The sequence below is a fragment of the Glycine soja genome, chromosome 3 (genome assembly GCF_004193775.1).
Source record: "Glycine soja cultivar W05 chromosome 3, ASM419377v2, whole genome shotgun sequence".
NCBI lineage: Eukaryota > Viridiplantae > Streptophyta > Magnoliopsida > Fabales > Fabaceae > Glycine > Glycine soja.
In genome coordinates this window covers 47,506,266-47,515,937 of record NC_041004.1, presented here as the reverse complement: position 1 = coordinate 47,515,937, position 9,672 = coordinate 47,506,266, and the positions used below count along the sequence as shown (strand labels likewise).

The 9,672-nt window shown below is 29.6% G+C and overlaps 1 pseudogene; it reads left to right on the top strand.

The window, feature by feature from the left end:
* The first annotated feature begins 1,991 nt into the window (after nt 1-1,991).
* LOC114407852 lies at nt 1,992-9,158 on the top strand (annotated as a pseudogene).
* The last annotated feature ends 514 nt before the right edge of the window (nt 9,159-9,672 follow it).

Genomic DNA, 9,672 nt, shown 5'->3' with positions numbered 1-9,672 from the left:
TATTATTTTATTATGTTTTTTCGACGGTTTATTTTCTGACCGTTCAACACTTATTTTATAGTATTTTTTAATAATTTTTAAATTTAAAAATTGTTTAACACTTATTAAATGCTCTAAACCAAACAAATTCTTACATATTTGAATCATTAGAAAATGAATTGCTAAAAACTGTAATAAAATAATAATAAATTAACATCACATCACTGTTTAATCGATAAAATGGTCACTTTACGTCATTTCACAAATATACAAAATTAAAATAAAACTTTTAAAATAAAAATATCAGAATAAATAAAAAAATTTAAAAACATAATGAATCAAAATGATATATATTAACCAAAAGATTTTAGCATTGTTTTGTAATAATTATTTTATAAATATTGTAAAAAAACTAAAACATAAAACAATTAAAAAAATATTATTTTAATATTTATTAGTGTGCAATTCAAAAAATACTTGAGGATATAGTGGGAAGTTGAATTAATGTAATAAATAACCAAATTAATTAAATGAGAAAGGGAATATACAATAAAGAAATATATCTATGTACCATAAAAAAAATATACAAATGGTTTAATTAGGTAATTATTTAATCACCAAAATAAAGTATGAGGTTTGAAAACTTTTTTTGACTTATTAGGTGCACATTTTATATGCTTAAGGAAAGAATAAGTACGGTGGGGGATATCAGATGAGAAAGCAACTTGTTATTATAAATTGAGGTTGAGGGTACTTTTCGATGTCTACGCGCAATTCGAAACCACTTTTTACGATATGAATTAGAAAATAGGCCAAGACTAGTTTAGTTTGGACTATATATATGTAAACAATAATACTATTATTTTTGTTACAGTGTTCAATGTACGTGCATGTTAATTAACGAAATTCTATGATTGGTGAACCAATCAGAGAACTAGCACCAGTATTTAACTACACCAAAATACTATAGCACGCTAGCTTGTATAAAATATTGATGTCATATTTAATACATGTTTTTTTAGGGTAATACAGGTTGACTTCGGGATATTTAAGACTTTGGACAAAAATTAGGTTAAGTTTTTTTTAAAATCATATTATTAATACCGAGTATTTATTGTCTTTGCCAATAATTAATTTTTATTAAAGAATTAGTTTATCACTTTTATAAGGATTCTCATCTTCTAATTATATTTTTTTTTATTTATAAGACTTAAACAAGGAACATTAAGTAAAAAAATTAAATTCAATATCAGATTAAATTCTTTTAGTAGTTTATAGTTAATATAGAATATAATTTTAAAAGGTGGCTGAAAATTCATTTTTTTACTGTATCATAATACAAAATATTTACTCATTTTATTAATAAAATATATTGTTACCGAAAACTTGGATGACAACTTTTAATATATGTATTTTTTTAATTTTTTTTTATTCACCGAACTTGAATCTAAAAATTTTCTTTAAGAGATATGTAGCTACCAAAAATAAGTAATTTTTTTTTTACCAAATTAAGTGATTTTGTAAAATTATAAACCAAATTAGGTGATTTAAAAAAAATGATTGATTAAAGATGAATAATTTTGACTTTTAATTGTAATTATATATATTAGTTGTAGTCATAATTAATTTCTCAATTTTAATTTATTAAATAAAATTTCAATTCTGAAAATGTTTGGTATGAATATCTTATTACATGTTTAAAGAAAAAAAATTATTAATTAATCATGTTATAATATGTTGATCATTTGTGAATTAATTTAATAATTTGATTAATCATTAACGTAATTTGAATAAAAAATGTTAAAATAAAAGGAATCATCATCAATATTTATTTTAATAAAACACAAAAAAAAAATCCTTTAAATTGATCTTCCAAATCAAAAAATAATCCAAAGTCAAAATGTAGATTTAGGAATAAAAACGAAAACATATAAATATATATTAAAAGGAGTAAAATAACATAACAAGTATAAAAAAAATTACTAGAAAGTCAAGGAAAATAAAATTTGCTAATTTATGAAACGATGTGTAAGCCAAAAAGGTTTCTCCTCCACTTGTTGATCCGCATTCCATGTTGTCGTCTCGCATGTCTTTGTCCAAAGAGTGCAAGTGACTTGACGATAAACAAGCATTTTCATCAAGTGAAGTGATGATTGGGAGTGGGTATGGCACTCAGACTCTGAGGAAAATGGGTTTTGATTCCACTCTTTTGGTTTTGCCTGATTCCGTTTTGCTTCTCACAACAGAAAAAATGGAGAGTTGAAGAAGATCTTTCAAATTGCTGACTTGCACTTTGCCCACTGCTTGGATGTGCTGCCTTCTCAGTATGCTTCTTGCTCTGACCTCAACACCACCGCCTTCATCCAAAGGATCATCCTTTCTGAGAAACCTAACCTTATTGTCTTCACTGGTATTCCTATCCTCTTTTTACTTTTCATTTCTTTCTATTTTAGTGCACAAACACGCTTATTTTGGACATTATCTTTCTATTTTATTGCACAAAGATGTTTATTTTGGAAACCCAATCTATCTTTATACACTTTTTGGTATTGGGGCGATTGTCAGTTCACAGTTAATACCAAAATTAACTTCATTTATTACTTTGATCAATGGAATGCTTTCTGAAGACAAAGTAAAACTTTCCATTATAATAACAACTTCTACTTATCAAAGATCATGACTTTATTCTAATTACTTGTGTTAAGGATGAACTCTAAGTCTCCAAGACATTAGCTTGGAGTTTGAATTTTTTCTTTATCAAGCAAGTTGCAAATTTCCTTAACTGTTGATACCATGTTGTGTATTCATTTTGGTGTGATACGGGATAATATATTTGGATATGATGCTTCGGATCCAGCTAAATCAATGGGTGCGGCATTTGCACCTGCAATTGTTGGAAAATAAAACAAAAAATGAAGGAAAATAAATATTAATATGAAGAAGATGCACAGTCTTGAATTAAATAACGAAATAGCAGTAGCAAATTAAATTTAATTGACAACGCACGAATAGTTCATTATAACATACAATAAGCACAAGAAAGAAAAATTAAGGGAAGAAAGATATAGCCTGGGTTGAAGCGCGTAAACGCTATCCTTAAAGAGAAAACGCTCCCACTGCATGGGTAAGAAATTCTGATTGCGCTCCTCTCCCAAGATACGACAACCCGTTGGTTCCGATCGTGTGCAGCGAAAGGATCCCCGAACCTTATGAACACCAATGCTCTTGCTCTCACAAAAATTAAGTTTTGTATAGGAAAAGAAAGAGATAAATTGTTGGCAGAAAGAAACCAGAGCTCTCAGTCTGTCTTTTCTAGAAAAGGGGAAAGAGATATATATAGGCATTTTGCAACAACAAAATATGACCGTTAGAAATATGACCGTTGAAAAACCAACTTACAGTTGTCACAACAAATATAACAAACTAGTTTGACTCATTAAAACAAAATCTTAAGAGAATCTAAAATAAATATTATTTTATAAAATAGAATTAATATATATTTATAAATTTTAAATTAAAACACAAATATTTACCAACATTCCCCCACATAATTTAAAAATTTTAAAGTATATTTTCTAAAAGATAATTTGTATAAAAACATAAGAGAAAGAGCATGTGATATTGTATTTCGGTATAAGGAACCTTCCGGGTTTGAGCCTTATACCTAGTGTTTATGAACTTCCATCCAAGAAAAATGTAGTGACTTGATTGTCTTGAACTACATATTCTTTAACCGGACTTTAGTACACAACCCCTACAATATTGGTGTTCAATTAGGTTCTAATCAGTGGTAGCGCGTTACACGGCCTTGCGCTTGTATCTTGTTTCGTGAGTGTCACTTAGAGATTAGCCCATATCTCACAGTGGCGGCCCCACCACCACACTCACTAGGTGAATCCTCAAAGAGTGAGTTGTGACCCTCACCCCTACAATAATTGTCATCGGATTCATTAAGAGGTATTTTTTTTTTCTAACAAAAAATACACATATATAAATACCTCAACCTTAATATTGCCACAATTTATAATACACCTCGTCATAGGAATGAGAAACGGAACAGCTCCGTCAAATTTCATTTTGGTGTACTTTAGTCAACAAACAATTTCGTTGTTACCCGTTGAACTCCATTCATGGGATCACCAATCACACGGAGACGGGTGTCCATTGTTGTAACTAAATAATGGGCTTTAATCCCATTCCCCTCGACGACTCAAGTACTTGTTGACATGTCAACCTTTTTGTAAGCGGATCCGCAATATTATTTTATGACCTGACAAAGTCAAGAGAAATGACACCATGAGAAATCAAATTTCTAATAGACTTATGTCTCACTCTTAAGTGTCTTCTTTTTTCATCAAAATTTTGCTTGTTACTTTAGATATAGCAATTTGACTATCACAATGCATTGGAATTGGAGGTATACGCTTATTTAACAATGACAAATCACATAATACATTTTAAAGAAATTCAGCCTCACTAGTAACAGTATTTAAAGCAATAATTTTTGCTTTCATGTGAAATAATAATTTGTCTAATAGATTTTCATGATACTGCACAACCAGCTAAAGCAAAGACATGACCACTTGTCAATTTTATTTCATCAAAATTAGAACTTTAATTTTGTATCACTAAATTCCTCAATTACTTTCCAATCTACCAACTGCATGTGCAATATCAGACAGGCCTAGAAAAGTTTGTCAAATGCAACAAAGAACCGATACTTTGAGAATATTTATGTGAAGAAATTCCTTTACTCAAATTTTTCTTTAACTTGATGGATGAGTCATAAGGAGTAAAAACATGTTTCGCATCAAAATAATTAAACTTCTTCAATAGCTTTTCAACATAATAAGATTGGGTAAAAAATCATACCATCATTTTTCTCTATAAGCTTAATACCCAAAATCACATCTACACAACCAAGGTCTTTCATATCAAAATTTCTAGACAATAAAAACTTCACATCATTTATGAAATTCATTTACTACCAACTACCAATATGTCATCTAGATATATAAAATGACGCATCCATTATCATCAAATTGTTTCACATACACACATTTATCACTAACATTAATTTGAAAATCATACAAAAGAATAACTTAATCAAACTTTTGTGTCAATGCTTTGGAGCTTGTTTCAAACCATACAAAGATTTAATAATTTATTTTTCAAGAAAAAATATTTTCAAAGAAAGTCACATCTCTAGACTCCATAATAATACCATTAGAAATTTCAGATACTTCTAAATTAATAACTAAGAATCTATAAGTAGTATTATGTAAAAAATATCCAACAAAATATAATTAATATTTTTTTTTCAATTTTCCTTTTCTTATTAATAGGGATATTAACCTTTACTAGACACCCCCACACTTTAAGATATTTCAGATTTGATTCTCTTTTTCTCCATAGCTCATAAAGATTTTTCTTTTGTTTATAAGGTACTCTTTTAAGAATATGACATGCAAAATATAAAGTTTCACCAAAGTGTTTATTTTATTATTTTTGTGTGTTATATTTTCACAGGCTTATCTCTTATCAATGAGTTATAAATAAAGAAACAATCAGTTAACATGTAACAACAAAATATTTGCAGTAATAATAATAACGTTAAACAATAAAAATTAAAAACCAAACAACAAATGTCCTGATTTTAAAAACTTGTGTTCACATGATCATTTGATCAAGTAAAAGATAGTTTTCTAATCATATAGGAATGAAATTAGAAGTATGCTTTTAGTTTTTCACATAAACTAATTCTAAAAGCATTTTCTCTTCAAAACCATCATTAATGAAGAAAATATATTTTAAATTTTAAATTATAAAAAAATATTTTTCAACAATCTCTCACTTATGTAAAATTTAAGGAAATGAAATACTATAATAAAACATTTTTAATAAAGCATAATACATTGTGTCTTCATCCATTAATTTTTCAGACTTACTAAAAAGGAACTCAATCATATCCATTATAGATATTTTGATACAACATCATGCTACTGTAGAAAAGACTATGCAAGAAGAAAGTGATAACGCTTTTTCTCTCTAAAACATTTTTCTCTCTAAGACTGTTGGAAAATAAAACAAAAAATGAAGGAAAATAAATATTAATATGAAGAAGATGCACAGTCTTGAATTAAATAACGAAATAGCAGTAGCAAATTAAATTTAATTGACAACGCACGAATAGTTCATTATAACATACAATAAGCACAAGAAAGAAAAATTAAGGGAAGAAAGATATAGCCTGGGTTGAAGCGCGTAAACGCTATCCTTAAAGAGAAAACGCTCCCACTGCACGGGTAAGAAATTCTGATTGCGCTCCTCTCCCAAGATACGACAACCCGTTGGTTCCGATCGTGTGCAGCGAAAGGATCCCCGAACCTTATGAACACCAATGCTCTTGCTCTCACAAAAATTAAGTTTTGTATAGGAAAAGAAAGAGATAAATGGTTGGCAGAAAGAAACCAGAGCTCTCAGTCTGTCTTTTCTAGAAAAGGGGAAAGAGATATATATAGGCATTTTGCAACAACAAAATATGACCGTTAGAAATATGACCGTTGAAAAACCAACTTACAGTTGTCACAACAAATATAACAAACTAGTTTGACTCATTAAAACAAAATGTTAAGAGAATCTAAAATAAATATTATTTTATAAAATAGAATTAATATATATTTTTTCTTTATCAAGCAAGTTGCAAATTTCCTTAACTGTTGATACCATGTTGTGTATTCATTTTGGTGTGATACGGGATAATATATTTGGATATGATGCTTCGGATCCAGCTAAATCAATGGGTGCGGCATTTGCACCTGCAATTGCATCATACATTCCTTGGGTAGCTGTTTTGGGCAACCATGACCAGGAAGGATCCCTCTCTAGGGAAGGGGTGATGAAATATATTGCTGGAATGAAAAACACTTTATCTGTAGTCAATCCTCCGGAAGTACACATAATTGATGGTTTTGGGAACTATAACTTAGAGGTTGGAGGAGTTGAAGGCACTGATTTTGAAAATAAATCAGTGCTCAATCTGTACTTTCTTGACAGTGGAGATTACTCCAAGGTTCCTTTCATTCCTGGCTATGGCTGGATCAAACCCTCTCAGCAACTTTGGTTCCAACGAACGTCTCAAAGCTTAGGGTACTCTTTTACCTGTTTCATTGACTAGCTATATTTTGGCTACTGTACATTGCATCCTAAGATCCACTAAACCATTCATCCTGTTTCTCTCTCTTTTTTTTATTTTGTTTAATAGCTGATTTTCAGTTATTTCCCTTGATAATCTTTGGATTACCTACTTACTCTTTTGTTCTGCAGAAAGCATACATGAATGGACCAGTGCCTCAGAAAGAACCTGCTCCTGGACTTGCATACTTTCACATCCCGTTACCCAAATATTCTAGTTTTGACTCATCAAACTTCACAGGTGTGAAACAAGAAGGCATAAGTTCTAATTCTGAGAATTCTGGCTTCTTCACAACATTGATTGAAGCAGGAGATGTGAAGGCAGTTTTCACTGGCCATGATCATGTCAATGACTTCTGTGGCAAGCTAACAGGTATACATCTTTGTTATGCTGGGGGATTTGGATATCATGCTTATGGAAAAGCTGGATGATCAAGGAGAGCAAGAGTGGTGGTAGTTAGCCTGGAGAAAACAGAGAATGGCCGTTGGGAAGATGTCAAATCAATTAAAACATGGAAGCGCCTTGATGATCAAAATCTAACTGGTATTGATGGTCAGGTCTTATGGAGCAAGAGCTTTGGCAGTAAGATATCTCTGGATTCTGGAATACTTGGAGAACTCTTTTTCTTGATTTTAAACTTGTGCTACAGACTGATAGATGAAATCTATATTACATATCTGAGTTGATAAAAAGATACCAGGAAACAAATAACTTTTGCTTCTTATTTAACTATCAAATTAGCTTTCTAATTACTATTACTTGATTGCCCTAGATGATGTCTAGCATAAACTACTTCAAAGTTCAGTTACTCATAGGGGTAGAATCTGTTGGCTATTAGAACACATGTCAATTAGTTACTGTCACATGGAAATATAAACAATAACTTGCATAGAAATGAGAAGGGAGGGTGATAGGATAAAAATACCAAATAGAAGAGGAAAGAAATAAAAGGAAATAGAGTGAAAAATATGTGTTGGTTGGATGGATAGAAATTAAAAGGAAAGAAGTGGACAAATTTCTCTCCATTTGTTTGGATATTTGGAAAAGAGAATGGAAAGAAATTAATAAGTTGTATGGAAAAAAATTATACTAATTAAAAAAACTTAATTTGGTTATTCCACTACTTTATAACAAAATTATTTTTTTCCAATTTTTTTATATTATAAAAAAAATTCAAATTTATAAGAAATTAAAAAAAAAAGAGGGATGATTTCTCTCCCATTTTATGTCAATTTGGGGGAAAATATTTTGGCAGGTCCAACGGAACTAACTTCTTCATTCTTCCCTCAAATAAACAATGGAAATTTAATATTTCTATCTTCATCCTTTCCATTTCCTTCCACTCGGTGTCTATAGAAACAAACAGAGGGTAAAGAGTTCGAACAACTTTAAGCAAGTGAAAAACGGTTGATATTTTCTTTTGTTTGAGGTAGTATACTAACTATGGTTTGTGTGTAACTTCATGCTTTCCGTTGCAGGTTCATCTCCTTTGATTTATTGTTTGTTCTGGTTTTGATGTAACAGGCAACCGCAGGAAAAAACAAGATGGTGGCTCTGGAGAATTTGCATGATGCAGAAAAACGTTAGTACCATGAAAGGTTATTTTTGAATGACTAATTAAATTATGTTTTATCCACATATATTTATCAAATGAACCTGTTTACTACACGTCCTATAATCAAGATTCAGAATGCAGCAATACAAAGTAGCTGGGGCAAAAGCAATATATAAAAGGGACAGAAGTTCATTAATGTCTGTTCACTCATGTAAAACCATGATGACCATGTCTTCAATTTGTTCTTACGTGCGGCCTCAACATGAAAGGTTTCTTTTAGAAGATTGTAGATGTAATGCACCATGAATTGAGAGTAGATTTCTACTTTTTTTGTATGAATATTTGTGCTTACCTAATAGTCAGGGACGGACCCACGCCTACATGAGGGGGCCTCGTCCCCTGATTTCTTCAAATTAGTTTTTTTTTTTTTTTTTTTATATTATGTCATTTTTTAAAAATAATATTAAATATTTTTTTTTTGTTTTGGAAATTTAAATATGTAAATAATATTATTTAATTATTACTTATTATTTTATATTTTAATAAAATATTTTATTCTTTTGTAATATTTATCGTAGAGAATAGAGATAATTGAATTTTTGTTTTTTCTAGATAAAACATTTTAGTATTGTTTATTTTTCTTTTAAAAAGTTTTCTTTTTATAATATGCTATTATTATTATTATTACTTTTAAAGTTATAAATAGTTGTAGTTTATAATCCAATAATTTTATTAATATTTATCAATGAGTCAAACTTTACAAACACTATATATAAGGTTGACAACTTAAATTTTGTAACACATCAAGAAATATTTTATCTTTTTATCAAAATTTTGTACCATTATGAGGTTTCAATGTGTTTTCCATTCTAATGGACAAATACACACCTACGTGCTATGTAAATCCTAGGAAAGCAAATTAGATATCAAGTTGCACTAAAAA